Source organism: Eucalyptus grandis, chromosome 6 (assembly GCF_016545825.1).
Source record: "Eucalyptus grandis isolate ANBG69807.140 chromosome 6, ASM1654582v1, whole genome shotgun sequence".
Taxonomy (NCBI): Eukaryota; Viridiplantae; Streptophyta; class Magnoliopsida; order Myrtales; family Myrtaceae; genus Eucalyptus; species Eucalyptus grandis.
In genome coordinates this window covers 23,502,155-23,520,112 of record NC_052617.1, presented here as the reverse complement: position 1 = coordinate 23,520,112, position 17,958 = coordinate 23,502,155, and the positions used below count along the sequence as shown (strand labels likewise).

The 17,958-nt window shown below is 41.6% G+C and overlaps 1 long non-coding RNA gene across 1 annotated transcript; it reads left to right on the top strand.

Moving 5' to 3' along the window:
- Positions 1 to 4,621: 4,621 nt before the first annotated feature.
- On the top strand, positions 4,622 to 7,183 carry LOC120294999. The gene is made up of 2 exons (XR_005552367.1): positions 4,622 to 5,897; positions 6,940 to 7,183. It is a non-coding gene; the product is annotated as an uncharacterized LOC120294999 (long non-coding RNA).
- The last annotated feature ends 10,775 nt before the right edge of the window (positions 7,184 to 17,958 follow it).

The following is a 17,958-nucleotide window of genomic DNA, read 5'->3' as shown; positions in this document are numbered from 1 at the left end:
GTAGTCCATTTGAAATTAATATCTTTTATGAACTCTATGGACGGGATAAGGATTACATGCTCGAATCATTAACCTAGTGAAATATATACTTTGACAGCGATTATTGAGGCCTTCTTCTTCATGGCTATTGGTACTTTAGTCTTTGACAAGTGGCAGAGAAGGAGAATCAAAAAGAAAAACTTCAACCGAAATAAAGGAGAGCTCTTGAAACATCAAAGAGTTCAAATCTTTACGGAGGCCGAGCTGGCAAAATCAACCAACAATTACGATGATAGCAATATACTTGGCGAGAGTGGTTTTGATTCAGTCTCTAAAGCTAGAATAGTAGAGGACATCTTGGTCGCGGTCGAGAAGCCTAACGATGTGCTCTCTAATCAAGGGCAATTTTCCACATGAAATTCAAATTGTGATGCAAATAAACCACAAAAATGTGGTGAAGCTCCATGGCATATGTTTGGAGACTAGAATAACCTTGCTAGTTTATGAATACATTTCAACTGGTACCCTATTCCAAAACGTCCATCATAATGCGTTGACCATCTTAAGATCATGGAAAAACTAGCTCGGAATAGCCGCTGAAGCTATTCTTGTGACATCCTGATTTTTGGGTTTTGTTTTCGATTGAATAAGTTTAGCCTTTCATTGACGCGCCGATAGTTCTATTCTTTGAGCTGATTACTCACGAGATAACTAATCTATCTGATGAATCATTTAAGGGATTTTAATGCAATAGACTTAAGAATTCGATTAGAAATCGACTGCTCGACCGTGCTAATCTGCAAGGGTCATTACGACATTGTTAAAATTGATCAGAGATTAGAGATAGGTTGATTCGACTGAGATATGTGATCAAAGCGTGGGTGATTCCACATGATTGCAAAATTCTCGTCGATCAGCACTAGACCGATTGTTTTTGTCATTTTGGGTACCCTGTGCTCGTATTTGAAATATTGAGATTTTTACGACAACCAAGAGTCGTCAATGTGTTGAAGATGTACGGTGTGGCTAAAAAATAATCGACCACGGGTCAATTGTACTAAAAATTCCTAAAAGCTACCCGGTAGGCTAGGTTACGCTAAAATCGCGCCAGATTGAAATTAACTACGAATTTAAACTCAATTTCAGAAATTGAAAATTCTATTATGTCACGATTCATTTTAGGAATTTCGAATCATCATTCAAAGATTTTTTTGCAAACTCGAGATTTCAGCGAAATTTCAAAGTGGGGGCTGTTTTGGACCCGAAAAATTGGAGGATCGTTTTTAGCACACTGTTGGCCGTCAAGTTGGTTCAATTGATGAGAAAAAATCATGAGATGGGCGATGGTCTCTTGGCTGAATTTATGGGGGTCAAATTGAGCTCAAATGGTGAACGATTGAAGTGAAATTGGAAGGGGAGTTGAACCAAATTAGATGGCCTAAGGTCCAAATTTGTAGGCCACGGGGAACTCAACAATTTGGACCACTTGGGAGGCTTGTTTAGGAAGCCAAGGTGCTGCAAATTGGCTGAGGAAGACAGTCATGTATGGTGGGGCATAGAACTCAAGTACTTTGGATATTTTATGGCCCCTTCTCATTTTCAGCAGTCCCTTCTTCCTCCTTGCTCCTCACTTTATCCATTGTTGAAGCTTTGGAAAGCTTAAGAGAACTAGAGGAACCAGCCCTCACATCTCTCTCTCTCCCCTCTTCAGCCCCAAGCAAATTCGTAGCATTTTCTCCTATGTTTTCATTTTCTTTGTTTTTGCTCCAGCGGACCTTTCGCCAAAAACATGAGTTAAAAGTTATCTTTCCATGAGAATCAGCTTCCGTGCCACCCACCACCATGTCCAGGGGGTCCAGTTCGTACGGAAGGACCCCGTCGCTCGCCGAACGAAGCCGCTGGCTGACCCGCCTACCGGCTGGAAGCCACCGCTCGCCGAATTGCCCGGAGCACGCCTAACCTACACTGTTTCGTGATTTTAGCCTATTTTCTCCCTTTTCGACCAAGCTTTCACCCAACCCAACTACTAGCAGGTCCCCCTTGACCCCTAGGCGCCGCTGGTCATCGGCCATCCCCTCGTCGGAGCTCCGATTAGTCGCCCAACTCCTTCCTCGCCTTTGCAGTCTAGTTTTTCTAGTGTGCAGTGAGAGGGAGTGTTTGTGGCTGCTGTTCCAGCCTTGGGACCACCTTGGATCGTTGTGGTAGAGGTTCTCGAGCATAGCCTCCGTCGTCGCTGTCACGTCCGTGTCTCTGGCTCGTTTAACGGGTGAGTTTAGCTCATAATCCCTTGATTAACGCCTAAAATTGCTTAGGGTTAGTTTAATTAGTGTTGATTCTAGTTTAGGAGATTTAATCAAGTATTGTTAGTCCTAAGATAGGTGGTTAGATAGATGGTTAGGATCAGTGTAGCTTAATCTCTCTTTAAGTGCTAAATATGGCTTATGTGGTTAATTAAACATGTTTGGCTCTAATTGATTGGTTGTTTACTTTAATTATTGTTCTACTAACTTTTGGATTTAATTTATTAGTTATTAAAATTTGAAATTGTATTGTTCACGACACTACTCACAAGTTATTGTTCACGCGCATTGTTCATGTGCACTAAAACCTCAAATGCTGAGATGTTACACTCAATGGAGTTTCGATTATGGAGAAAATCCTCAATGTTGAAGAAGAAAATTGGAGATTTCAAGATGATCACCAACTTTGATCCCGTAAATACTTTTTGAGCCTAATGATCCTTTCGCTTCTCAACCCATGAACTAAGCCTACGTTATGTCCCTTGCAAAGTCTCTTCAGATTAGGGCACTTGAATTAACGTAAAAGTTCGTATGTTTGAGAGCACCGCTCGAAAGAGTGCGAGTAAGATAATTTATGCTTCATTTCGTATGTTTCTTGACTAGTAAACCCCAAGACAATTGCGAAATGTCATTTTTTAATAGCCTCGACTTAAAGAGTCTCATTTGTTAAGCCGTTGACCAAGCCTATATTACAGTCCCTGTTAAAGACCTCTTAGATTGGTAAGGTCGTACTACTTGTGAGATTACTTAGACCCTTGTTTGACATGATGATAGTAAGAGTGATTGTCAAAATCTTGCATCAAAGGTCAGGATGAAATAGCCCTTTTAACGAGGATGAGTGAAAAGTCCTTTCAGACTAAAAGATCCCTCACTTGACACATCCATGGCACTTATGTGTTCAGATTTGAATATTCTTTTGAAATCTTTCCCAATGGAAATTAGGTGATGCAAGATTCATAGAAATCATCACGCATGAACCCCTTTTGAATTAGTGGATGTTTGTGATTACAAATGCATGTTGCCTCTCCTACGACCATGTTTTGCAAGAGACATATCCCTGAGAATCAGAGATGTTACCAGGTGAGTATATCTCTATTCATACCTTAAATACTTGTCATTGCACAAGTATTCCCTTTCAAGTGCACCGACACTCGACTCAATTGAGCTGTCCCCCAAAGATTTTTCTCTAGATTTAGTCTGATTAAGGCGACCGAAGAAAGGTTTGAGTCCTAATCGTATGATCTGTGTTGCAACACTAGGTGACCGTAGAAAGGTACAGGTCTTAAATGTGTAACACCAACTATTTTAAATCATTCTACCCTCCTTGAAGGTAAGATATTCCAGGTAGATTCTTTTATTGTTTAGATTAGTATTTCCATACAAATCGCATTCCAAAATTTTGACATCTTAGTCTGAATGTGGATGTCTTAATTCTTTTCGTTGAACATTTCACTCTGAATGTGACATCCCAGATTTTCAGTCTTGTTTTCTTTTGAATAAATCAGGCATTTCATTGATGCGTCTATAGAGTTGTTCTCAGAACTGATCATTCTAGAGATAACTAGACTATCTGGGGAAACTATTAAGAATTTTAAGGCAAATAGACTTGAGAATTCGACCAGGAATTAGCTGCTCAACCGTGTTCATCTGCTGAGATCATTACGGCATAAACGTAAATTGATTAGAGATCAGATATAGGTCGGTTCGACAGAGATGTGTGGCTAATCGTGGGTGACACCACTAAATTGGAAAATTCTCGTCGGCCGACACTAGACTGAGTTCTCTATCGTTTTGGTACCCCGTGTCCGTATTTGAATCCTCGAGATTTCTACGACAATCGGGAGTTGCCAATGTGTCGAGTGGGTTCATTGTGGCTCGAAGAAAATCGACCACGGGTCATTTGCACTGAAAGGTTCTGAAAGTTACCCGGTAGTCTAGGTCACGCTAAAAACGCGTCGAAGGGAAATTAACTGTGAATTCGAACCCGATTTCAGAAATTGAAAGTTCTGTGGTGTCACGAGCTATTTTAGGAATGTCGACTCAGTCTCAGAAGATATTTAAGAGGTTCAGGGATTTTTATGAAAGACTATTTCGGACGTCGTGGAAATTCGACGTAAATTCAGATTGGCTAAATTGATGGAAAATTGGGTTTTCGGGTTGAGCCTTTGTGTGTCGGGGATTTATAGAAAATTACTTGGGATTTTTCTACATTGAAATTGGACCTCAATTTGGGAAATTGAGCAAGAAAATTTAGAATATTTGAGTGAAATTCGGATTGGGCATAGGACTGCATTTTGACATCAATTTGGTGAAATTATGGATTCAAATTATCCTAGAAAGTATTAAGGGGACATGCAATTAATGGGATGGATAAGTGGCTGATTTTCTTTCCTTCGTGGCTTCCCCAACACGCCGAACAGCTGCCCTCCATCTTGGTCGCCGACCTCCGCACGTCTCTTTCCCTCGAACGCCAGCTACCCCGCTGATCTTTTACTTCAGTTTGTTTCCTCAAAGCTGAGCGGCCACAAAATCCTCTCCCCTGAACGACAGCCTCGGTCTTCCACCAGCCTGCTTTCATTTTTCTCTCGCAACCCATTCCCAGCATCGACTTCAATCTCTCCTCCACGCTGCCACTTGGCTGCGTCTGCCCATTGCTCGGTCAACAAACGAGTATTTGAAGACCACCGAGTGAAGTCTCCACCGTTTGCTGCAGCTCCTTTCCTCTCCGTAGGCCAGCGAAGCCCCACGCGGATCCAGCAACTTCCACCGGTTTTGCCCCACCATCTCTTGCTTTTTTTCGGTCAATCTCCAGCCAGCGAAGCCCAAGCGGTTGACCGAAGCTGCTGCCCGTGTGTCGCCCAGCGAAACAATTGAAACGAGCCGCAGCTGACCGCCCATCTTCTTCACGGCTTTTGCTTCAGCAAAGGACGAGCTGCTTCATCTTTTCTTCTGGACGAACAGCACGCTCAGTTCCCCTCCACATCCGTGACTCACCACCGCCTCCAGCTCACGACTCCACCAGCGACTTCGCAGCAAGTTTCCTCCCATCTTGTTGACCACCGAGCGAAGCTGCTTCTCCTCTTTGCTGCGCCAATTGAAGCCAGCAAAGCCTGCATCAGTCAGTTCGTCCATTTCTCCTCTTGCGCGAGTCTTCGGTCAGCTGAAGTCCATGCGCCCAGCCGCTGAGTCAACCGAAGTCGCACTCCAGCGAAGCCCGTAATTTCCAGCATCTTTAGCCCAGCATCACCGAAACTGAAGCCTAGCTTCTTCGTGCCAGCAACCCAAGAAGCCGGCCCACCTTCAACAAATCAGCCAGCCCAGCTCAGCCCAGCTAAAATCTTTAGTGCAGTCCAGCTTTGAAGCCCGTGAAAATAGGCCCACTTGAAGTGCAGCCCATCTTCAGTTTTTGGCTCAACCTTCAGCAGCCCAATTTTGCAGCCCAAGCCCGCGAAGCAAGTCAGCCCAAGCTCAGGCCCAAGTTCGGTCCAAGCCCAGAAATTTTTGTGGACTTGCAAGGCTTGTAGGCCCAGCCCAAGTGTCCGTCGACGCCGCCGAAAGTTCGGGTTTCGGCCGCCGTTGCGTCGCCATCGCGGTGATCTGGTCCCCGCTTTTAATCAAGTGAGTAATCTCACTAATTCTCGCTTAGTAGACTAATGTTGCTTAAGGGTTGATTAGATTTAATTAAGTGCAATTAGGTGATTAGATTAGTTTAGATCAATTAAATTAGTGACTTAATGATGCATGTTAGGTGGTTAGACTTAGTCATTAGTAAGTAGAGACGTACTATTATTTATTAAATGCATCTCGGGATTTTTCCCGACCCTTAGTCGGCTTCAATTAGGCATTACGGGCCTAAATTGGATTTTTAGTATTTATTTATTAATTTTCGAATTTAGTTATTTAATTATTTATTTTTAGGAAATTAGGCAAGGATAGCCGACGACCGAAATTTCGTGCTGATTGTCATGGTGCAGTCCGTTTATTTATTTGAGCTATACGTTGTGCTAAATTGAATTAATCGTGCAATTTGGGATGTATCCCAAGATTGATCGTGTCGGTATTCTATTAGAATTTGATTGTGAGAGGTTGTGAGTCGAACCTCGAAAGTCGCCCAAAGTATGGCTGTGCCAGTAGGGCCGAGTTCTGCCACCGAATTTGGAGTCGGTCGCGCCCGTTGGGCCGTAATCTGCCACCTGATATGGGTCGCGACTGATAAGGCCGTAAATTGTCACTCGATAGGGGTTGCGCCTGATAAGGCCGTAATCTGCCACCTATTAAAGGTCGCGCCCATTGGGCCGTAATTTGCTACCTAAAGATAGGTCGTGTCCTTTGGGACTGTAATTTGTTGCCAATAAATTTGGTAGTCTATGCTCGTGAAGTCGTGAGTACGATTTGAGACTAAATAAGGGAAACGACTGGGGAATAGTCGGATTGACATGAAATCGACTAGGTCGATGGATCGAAATATTGATCTATGATGTAATTGCTTAGGTGCCTATTGAACTGTGCTAATGTGCAGGTGGAATCTGAGGCCAAGGTAAGTCCTCTGACCCGTGCGTGTATAGGTAGCCCGGTTAGCATATTGATTTCCTAATCGAGTCTTAGTGGGGTAGAACTTGCTGAGACATAGTCTCATCCCGGTTGTGGGACAACATTTCAGGACCCTGATGAGGAGCCTGAGGAGAAAGAAACCGAAGAGGAGTACTTGGAGGAGAACCCCGATGATGATCTGAGTATGAATCGGATGAGAACTGAAATCCCGTCATCTTTTAGGAATCCTGTCTAAATGTGAATGGTGTGAGACTAGAACGTTATGAATAGTCTTGTGAATAGACTTCGAGTTATGCCATGTATAAAAGTTTGGTTGTGGATTTCAATATGAAAAATATGGCCTTAATTTTCTATCCCATTGTGTTACTGTCTGGGGATTATAAATGCTTCCGCATGTGCTTAATAAACAAAAGGGTCGGCGATACTTAGTCCTAGGATATCGCATTATAAAATCGACCAAGTAGAAGGATGTGTGCGTGCCCGAGGATCGGGGCGTGACACTGAATGTGAATGTTTTTCGATCATTCTCGTTATACCTTAGTTTGGATCTAGGTATTTCGAGTTAAAATTTTTTGACATCTTAGTCTGGATCTGGATGTCTTAAGTATTTTCGTGTAAACATTTCACTTTGGATGTTAATGTCTTTTCGACTTTTCTCATTATACCTTAGTCTGGATCTAGGTATTTCGAGCTTTAAAAATCATGACATCTCAATCTGGACCCGGATGTCTTGATTATTTCCATCTAAACATTTCGCTTTGGATGTGAATGTTTTTTTTTACCTTTCTCGTTATACCTTAGTCTGGATCTAGGTATTTCGAGCTTCAAAAATCATGACATCTCGCCCTGGGCCCCAATGTCTTGATTATTTTCATTTAAACATTTCATTTTGGATGTGAAAGTTTTTCGATCTTTCTTGTTATACCTTAGTCTGGATTTAGGTATTTCGAGTTCAAAAATCATGACATCTTAGTTTGGACCCGAATATCTTGATTATTTTTGTCTAAACATTTCACTTTGGATATGAATGTTTTTTCGACCTTTCTCGTTATACCTTAACTGGATCTAGGTATTTCGAGCTTCAAAAATCATGACATCTCAGTCTGGACCCGGATGTCTTGATTATTTTTATTTAAACATTTCACTTTGGATGTGAATATTTTTCAATCTTTCTCGTTATACCTTAGTCTAGATCTAGGTATTTCGGGTTCAAAAATTTTGACATCTTAGTTTGGATATGGATGTCTTAATTATTTTCGTCTAAACATTTCACTTTGGATGTGTATGTTTTTTCGACCTTTCTCGTTATACCTTAGTTTGGATCTATGTATTTCGAGTTTAAAAAATCTTGACATCTCAGTTTAGATATGGGTGTCTCAATTCTTTTCGTTGAACATTTCACTTTGGATGTGAATGTTCTTCTCGATATCAATGTCTCAATTTATTACCGGTTAGACACTTCAGGAAACTTGAGTGAAAACTGGTACTTATGGAGTAAATAGGGATTTATCATATACCTCAAGATGCTTTATTGAACTGATTGGTAAGTAACTGGAGGTACGTTCCTTTCTTTCGCATTATGCATTTGCATTGGCATTTCCATACATAATATAAATTGCATTTTAAAATGGGATGCATTTTCCGAAAAAAAAATTCATTATTTAGTGCATGTGCATGGTCAAAATTTAGGTTTTAATTTTTCTTTGAAGGCAATCTTTATAAGCTCACCTTCAAAGATGGGCAACTGTTGACTTCTAAATTTTGGCGATTCGGTCATTTATTTATTTCATAGAAAATTAGGAGTTAATTTTGTCCTTAAAAAAAATTAATTGCATAACATATAATTTTAGGTGCATTGATTTTTAATTTGCATTTTTTTTTTTTTGCATTTATCAGATTGGTAACAAATGGGTTCGAATTAGTGATTCAACTTTAATTTAATGAGTTGAGCGCTGCCTCAAAAAGCGAAAAATCGTCCAAGCCCATTTTTTTTTTTTTATAATTGGAAATTATCTTATGAAAATAAGAGTTTGAAATTTTCCGAGATATGATAGAATTTTTTTTTTTTTCCGGATATGGCAGGTGTAACCAAATATTGCGTTTGGAAAAGCGAATATTGCGTTTGAAAAAAGATCTTCGTGGATATCAATTTGGAAAATTAAAAATCCTAATTGATGGCCTATAAAAAGGTAAAACGCAAAGGATTTTCGGGGGACACACGTTACATTGAATACACGGCCGCACAAGAGGGGTTCTTTTTTTTCGAGTCTTTCCCTTCGTTTTTTTTTTTTTTTTTAGTTCAAAATTCACTACAAAAGGGGGCTTTTTCTCGAATTCTAGGGCAAAAGTTCAACCAAAAAGAAAAGTTTTCGTTCTTAGGGGGAAGCCTTTACAACAGCACCAAAAAAGAAAAAAAGAAAAGAAAAAGCTATGTTCGTTTGAAAAGTCAAGGTCAGCTAGAAAAAGAGAAAAGCTTTTTGGGGGAAAAGGGCAGAAGGTGCAGAGAGAAGGACGTGTGAGGGGACAACAGAGAGAGAGAGAAAGACGTGTAGCAGAGCAGAAAAAGAGAGAGAAGAAAATAGGGTCTTCTTCTTCCTCGCGCAGCAGCTTCGCGAGCCCTGCAGCCGTCCAAGCTTCCCCTTCACCTGAGCGACCAGCAGCTCGCCGTCGCCACCTCCGCCTTCCGCCCTAGCCCCTCGTCGCTCGCTTGCAACCCAACGCTGCGGCAGCAACCTGCGAGCCCTCTCACCGAGCCTCGGCCGCGTCCCGCCGAGCCCCCTGCTGTAGCGCCTCTACCCGCAACGCCCTGGCAGTGCTCCGACGTCTCCTGCCACTCACTCGCCGCCCCGACACCAGCAGATTCGAGCAGCGTACTGAGAAGCCGAGCCCACCGCGAGCTGTGCCGTGTCCTCACCGAAAGACCAGCAAAGTTTCTGTTTTTTTTTGCAAATTGTTGATCGTCAATCCAAGCCCCCACGACTTGTTGCCTTCGCTGATCATCACCGCGATTCCCAGCTGTGTCCATTGAAGTCCAAGCTAAGCAGTCCCTCAGCCACCAGTTGGCTGAGTACACGTCGGCTGTTGTTCGACCAACCGAGCACCATAGCGCCGAGCCCGCGCCTCCGCATCTCTGACCGCCGCGCTGCTGTGGTCGCCGCACCACCGCACATCTTGAAGCTTCCACTCTCTGTTTCGCTCTCCACGTTTGGTGCCTTCACGTCCACAAGCAACAACACTCGTGGTCCCTCTTTCTTTTTCCATAAGGAGTGGGTGGCTGAAGCTTTGAGGAATTTTGGGTGAAGGAAAATTTCCTGGGGAGCAAATTGTGAAAAAGAGAAATAAGATTGAGTGGAGGTCCGGGTTTGGGTGTAGAGAAAATTTTAAGGGAATTGTGACGGGCAAGCCGCGACTCTTGCTCTTTCCCACGTGGTCAAAGTTTGCGAAAGAGGGAGACTCAGTCAAGCACCATCAAGAGCACAACGAAACGCGTATCTGACCATGATCGAGACAACATAGAGCTAATCCCAAGGCGCATGACCGAAGGAGAGTCCAGGCGCACTGATGCCAACATTGACGTGAGATCAAGCTAGTTTCCTTGGCGTCGAGCGCAACTCAATTTCCAGTTTCAGCTCTGCACATCCTGACACCCTTTGCTCGATCTTTGTTGCTGCCCGACTCGTTTCGACAATTCCAAGCTAGCCCCAGCAATTCCAGACAAGTTCATGCAATGTCGTAGAACGATCAAACATCTTTGCTGCCCTTGCACCATTCTTAGCCGTGTTGAGCCTCCTTCGTGGTCCAATCTACCGGATATTTGGAAAAAAAATTCAAATTTAGGTAGAGATTTATTTTATTTTATTAGGTAGGTTTATTTAGGGTGCGTTTGTTTGCGTTTCGTTTAAAAATTGTTCTGGAACGTAAATAAAAAATGTTTCGTTCCTGGAACAATTTCAACAAAAAAACGAGTTTGGTAAACTTGTTCCGGAAATATAATAAGAATAAAACACGTTTGGTAAGTTTGTATAATTTTTTTATTTCTTTTAATTTTTAATATTTTAATTTTAATTTTTATTTTCTTTCTTATTTTTCCTTTTTCCTTTTTTCTTTTCCTTTTTCTTTTTTCTTTTTCCTTTTTCTTTTTCTTTTTTTCTTTTCCTTTTTCCTTTTTCCTTTTTCTACTTTTGGCCGGTCGCCGGCCTCGGCCATGGCCGGACCGGCCGACGAGGGCCGGCGGCCTCGCCCACCACGGCGAGGCTCGCCGGCCCCGGCGAGGCTCGGCGTCGCCGCCCCGGCGATGCTCGGCGTCGCCGCCGCCGGGCGAGCTCGGCCTCGCCGGATCTAGGCGAGATCGAGCTCGCCCGGCCGGGCGTGAGGTCGGCCTCGCCGCGCCGGCCGACGGTGACCCGAGCCACACCGTTGTCTCCCTCAACCGCACGGCGACCGCGCTCGACGCCTCCTCGCCGCCACCGCACGGCGACCGCCCCTCCGCCTCACGCCCGATCGACGCATCTCGCAGGTCTCGAGCCTCCGTTCGCCACCGCCGCATCGGGATCTCACCGCGCCATGACCCACGACTTCGAGATCCGCTCGATCGCCGACCCCGCGCCGGCCCACGACTCGACCGGCCGTCCCGCGCTCCGCTCCTAGACGTCCGCCGCTCGAGACCCCACGGCCGAGCCCCGCACCACGGCCCGCCGCCGCCGTCGCCCGGCCGACCCGCGACCCAGCTCCGTCACCCGCTCGCAGCGGCTGTCGGCGTCGGAGAGGACGACGGTGGAGAAGCCCGATGGTCTCGAGACAGAGGCGGCTGTCGGCGCCGGAGAGTGGGAGGCGCCGGAGAAGACGACGGTGGAGACGCACGAGGAGAGGCTCGGAGGAGACATGTTCCCTTTTTGTTCCTTTTTTGTTTCTGATTTGTGTTTCAGAAACAAGAAACACAAAATTTGTGTTTCTTGTTTCTGTTTCTTTTTTGTTCCTGGGAACAAAAGAACAAAAAAACAGAAAAAGTGTTTAAAAACAAAAAAAAGAAATACAAACAAACGGGCCCTTAGTAGATTTATTTTATTTTATTTTAGTTTTGATATTTTGTCTCTTTGTTTGAAATATTTGTCGACGCATGGTTGAAATTTCCGATGTACCATCTAACTCGCAACCGCACATGAATTTTTATTCTATCTATAAGATTTTAGATGGAATAATTATTTATGCGGAAGTAAAATTGATATCTTAATCTTTAAAGCTTAAGATTAATTTATCGATTTTTTTTAGCAAAATAATCGAGTTTATATTTCAATTCGAATGATGGATGATGATCATGAATGATTTGGTATTTATCTTTTAATTGTCTTGTTTATCCCATAAATACAAAAAAATTGCATTTGCATTCCATGTAAATTAGAATTGATTGCATGATAGGTTATTTATTTTTTTTTTTAATGCATGTTTGGCAGGTATTTAGAATAGATAACATTTTACTTTAGTTAGAATTTTATTTTTAGTGATTTTAATTACGAATTTTCATAAAAAAATACAAAAAATAAAAATCATGCACATGTTATGCAGGGTTAGGTTCATGAGATGTCCATCATCTAGTAATTGTTGCTAGGTTCATTTAGTTAGAAATTGCTCGTCATTAGAATTAGGTCATTTGGTTAATTTAGATTGCATATTTAATTGTTGCATTTCTTTAATTTCGAATTTCATGGAAAATACAAAAACAAAATTTAGAATAAATCCATTTCATGCCTCAGGATAGGCTGTATGCTTATTTATGTCATATAGTTTAAGTCATATTGTCATGTCATATTATTCACGTTAGATTAGAAGCATTGCATTGCATATATATTAGATTCTCATTAAAAAAGTGAAAATAAAAATTGAGTGATTACATGTTAATTAGAAATCATATTTATGATTGTTGATGCAAATTTTGATCTAATAACGCATATACTTTCGTTACTATAAAGTAAGTCTTGCATTTTATTTATTTTCTTTCTTGAATGTTAAATTGGTGATTTGCGCACCTGCATAATCGTCTCATATGTTAGGAAGATAAATTAAAATCAATTCAAGCTGTTTGCCAAATATTTTTTTAAAATAAAAGAGAAATCTACTGAAATGGTGTTAGAGGAATCTAGCTTAATCAAGTTCCCGAACTCACAAATCTCTAGGTCGTAGAAGTAAAGTAAATCTCTCATTACTTTACTTAGGTTTTAATCGATCTACCAAAAATAGATTAGTGGCGATTCCTAATAAAAAAAAAATCAATTGAATGTTAAGAACTTAAATTTAAGTTGCGAATTGGTATGGGCTTGGGAGAGTTTGAGCTAAGTTAGACTTAGTAGTCCATTAGCCTAATTTTAGGTGGTGCACTCGAAAATTTTGTTATGACAGTGATGGTATGTTTGCGTGATCAAATGTTGGACTGTCACCTAACGGGAGTTTGGGGGTGATACTCGGCGGGAGTTAGAAGCCGGTCGCAGTAGATTCCGGACCGATGTCCCTTTTTGGAAAACCGTCTAAACGGGAGTTCTAGATGTAGCCGTGCCCAACGAGGTAGGATAAAACTCGATTATTTTTATCGATAGCTCGACGGGAGTCGGATGATCGCTGACTAGAAAGTTGGCCATGGCTAGGAGGTCATATTTAACCAGATTGTCGACTGGAAAGTTGACTGGATCGTTGATGGGGAAGTTAACCGTATCGTCAACTAGGAGTTGACAGTGGCCAATGGGCCGTAAGAACTGGAACACGCGTGAGGGTTGAGATTGTTGGGCCTTATTATGAGGTAAAATTGTGTGACGCAGTATGGGACGCGTCATAACGATTTTACCTTACAATCGGAACCCGTGTGATCGATTGATGTATGGTAGGTGATGCATTAAAGTGTAAGAGCGTATGAGAATCATAACATCATTAGTTCCAGTTATGTATGAGTTGGGCATATTGTTTATGGCACGTATGCATGAATTGATAACATGTAGGGTGTGGCAATGCCAGGTGAGATCGCTTGTGACGTGACTCATATGTGATTGATGAACTGTATTATCTAATGGCCATGTGCATTGCGTGTATTGTGCTGAGATTCTATGTGCTGAGTATGGCATACTGAGTAAGGTTGCATGCGAATCGATTTGTTGATTGTTGGTTGTTAGTCGTGGTTGTTTGTGGGGTGGTTCCGAAGAAATACCTCGACTTGAGTTGATGTTCTAATCGATGGCTTAGAGGAGGACTCGCTGAGATTTTAATCTCACTAGTTATTGTATAATCATTTTTAAGTCCCTAGTATGAATAACTCGGAGCTTGGGTGGAAAGATTAGGAGCATGGATGGCTTAGTAGTTCTTCTTGGAGATAAATCTTTTGCACATAGACCTTAGTGTGAAAGCTAGTATGAGCACCTAGAGGGGGGTAAATAGGTGCAAAAACAAATTTCCCGAGAGAAGTGTGCAATACTAATCAACAATAGATTATGAAAATGAAATTAGATTTTTGTAGACAAAATGAATTACGATCAAAGTAAAAGAGCGTAGGGAAGAGAATAAGAACACATGGTTTATAGTGGTTCGGCTTAATCCAAGCCTACGTCCACTCTTCCGCACTGACAGCCCACTGGCTGGATTTCACTATGAATCAAAAGAGTTGTTATAGTAAAGCTCTTCCTTAATTCCACAGTGTAGAGACTTTGCTACATTTCCTCAATGTCTCACAAAGATATAGACTCTCTTTTGAGTATAAAATTTCGCTCGACAATTTAATTGATTAAGAACAAGGAGCTTCAGACTTTGGAATTTTTCTATTGCGCACACACTCGAACAACTGGAATGTCTTCCTTATATATTCCTTCATGCCATCACACCCGTTGGCACTTACCAAAGGAGTTCTTCCAATCTACTCGTTGGACATAATCAATTAGGAAGATTTCGAGTTATTTAAGGAATATGTCGATAGCCTACCAATCCTATTCGCCCATATAATCAGGATCTAGGTTTCCATAATTAGAACCTTCCAAGTATACTTCACCAATCAATGGATCAAAAATCCCTAAATCAATCTCAATTTGAAGAATGGATTCCGACATGCTGTATCCAGCCAAGAGATCTTCTCCAGTCAATAGAATCAAATCCTTAACAAAACATTCGGTTTTGGATAAGTCTTCTTCGACGGTCTAGAAACTGTCAATGAGGATATACTTTGGGTCTTGAGTCTGGTAGTCCGGAGGTTGTCAGACTTTGATGGAAGAGTATGCAAGTCTTCAGACTAGACTGATAGAAACATTTTGTCAACTTCAAAACACTCAAGGAAGTTTTCTCCAACAATCTCTTCATTTTTTATGATGACAAAACTTTCCTGCAGATATGGATAACTTTGATCTGTAAAACAATACTCACTCAAATATAGATATCTCACAAAAGATAATTGGCATAGTAAAGATAACATTAAAATCTGCATCTATAGAAAGTAGGTTAGTTTTGTAAATGAGCAACTATCTTTGCCATGAAATACCAGTAGTGCTTAAGATAAACAAACGTTTAAACAGTCAAATCCAAATCCAGTCTAAATCTAAATAGCCAAACACAAAAGTCACAAAAGTCAAGAGTTCAAGAGTTTAAATCTCAAATCTGCACACATCTCTCCCCTTTTTTGGTAGTATTAAAAAGGTAGAGATGAAAAGAGAATGAAATTATGATTGCTTGGGAACACAAACAAGCTAGAAATCTCCCATTGACTAGACAATCCCTTCTAGCTTTTTCAGATCCTCTTTTAGCTGAGCCACATCTTCACCCTTGGCATTGGCTTGGACTTGAAGAGCAAGGGCATGAAGTTGATCATGCAAAGAAACTAAAGAGGCTTGTCCTGCATTTTGCAAATTATGTACTTCGCATCCCAGAGCATAAATTTGGTATCGCATTTCCAAGAGAACATCAAGCACTTTGCGAAAGTCCGCTGGATTGTTAGTCTGAGTACTGGCTTTTGCTCGATCAGATGGTGTATTGGCAGACGATGGTAAATCAGCATGATCACACAGATTGGGCGATGAAACCTCATGTCCTTCCTTAGGAAATTGAGAGGCATAAATATCCTCTGGATCTGCTAGAGAATGACTTACTTCTTCACTGGTGGCAGCAATTGAGGACGTACCTATTTTCTCAGGATCTCCCCCTGTTTCAATGCCTTCAGGCGGTGAGAAGTACTCCTCATGCTCAGCTTCTTCTTGTTCTTCTTTGACCTCTTCTTCTTCTTCCTCAATCCTTTCCTCCTCTGCTTCTTTCTCCAATTCTTCTCTCTCTCCAGTCCTCTGTTCGATCTTGGCCTTGTCTTGTTCCTGTCTCTCCTTTGTCTTTGGAATAGAACGACTTAAGTTCTTCAATGCAAGCGCAGAAATGGTGATATCATCCCCATCCTCTTCATCTTCTAAGATGAGTGCTCTTCTTTTCTTCGATGGAGCAATCATGGGCTCCTTCCCTTTCTGCTTTGCAGCCGAAGAGACTGGGTGAGTCTTGACAGGGGTTTTAACCTTGAATTGCTCCAAAGCCTTGTTAAGTTCCTTTCGGATGCATTTTAGAGACCATATTCAGTCTCACCACCATTTGATCGCATGTTTGAACATAAAGAATCCGGGGAGGCTGAATGTTCATATATTTGAATAACTTGGTCACAAGTGCTGAGTAAGGAAGTTGACCCTTGTCATTCACCATCGTTTTATACATATGGAACATAATAGTGTGTGGAAGAGAGAACTTTTTGCTAGCATTGATGGCATACATCAGCTTTGCCTCCAAGTTTGTCTTTGAAGTTGATTTTGGTCTGAGGCAGTTGATCACTATCTTGTGAAGCAAGATGTTGGATGAATTCATCCTCGAATATGAAATCTTTCCTTCCGTCATTCTATCCTGAACAAGTTCTATTGTCGCTCGACCAATAGACACACTGATTGGTTGGTATCTCCCTCTTTCAACCCAAATCACATCAGCCAATGTATTCATGTCAACCACATAGTCTTGATCTCGAACACTGAAAGAGAATCTGTTCGCATCCAATAAACTTAGATTCGAATAGAAGTAAGCAGTGAGTTTAGCATGAGCCTCTGTCGATTTGGAACAAAACCGTTCCAGTTGAAGAAGATTGAATTTCTCTCTCAGCTTGACATTCAGAGAATCAAGAAAATTAAAATCCACGCTTCTAGGGTTAATCACACCACGCTTTAGCAACTTAGAGTACAGTTGCTTGTGTTCCTCCGAACGAAACAGATTTGTCCTCTTACTTCGGATTTTCGCCGCAACACTCATTTTAGGTTTAAATTGAGAGTACATCCTATCATCATCGTTCCCATCAGGTTGACTCAGCCCTCCAACACGTGGACCGCTTGGGATATTGGCAAATGCTTCTTCTGCTGACCCCGCAGGGGCAATTCCTAATTGTTCCATTGTGCGTAAAAAGTAGGTTTCATTTCTATACCCTTTGTCTTTTAAAAATTCGTCAATGTAGTTCAAAGGAGTACCACCCCTTTTCAAAGCACGGTAAAGCTTATAAGTAAAAGCGGGCTTTTGAGTTCTTACAGGTTTTGCATCTTTGATGATTTCTTCTTTTTCACGATGTTCAATATTCTGAGGTCTAGAAGGAGAAGATGGACGCTGTTGAGAATGTTGTGGGCTTTGCCGTTGTTGAGGAGATTCTTCTTCTTCCTTGGTGAGATCAAAATGTGTAGGTCCCTCATGCATTTGCTGTGGTCCCCTGTTCGCGATCCTCGAAGACTTTTTCTGGGACAACATTTTTCACGGTCTTTGAGAGATTCCAAGCTTGTTTCGCAAAAAAAGATGAAATCTTTTTTAGGATTAAACAAGAGAAGAAGACAGAAGTGGAAGATTTGTGCTCTCTTAGGGTTTTTGTAAGTAAAACAAAGAAGAACCAACAGTATATAAGACAGTCGAAGCGAGGCATACGGAACGTTGTAAAAGGGAAATATAAAAATGCCTTTAAAAAAAAATAACTGCATTTTCAAAAATTAGATAACTGTCATTTCAAAAATGACTTATTTTTCGAAAAAGGAAAGATTGCAATAATCACGAAAACTGGGAAGTAACACCAATCAATTACGGATAGATGATTGTACCTTTTTGAGATTTGATC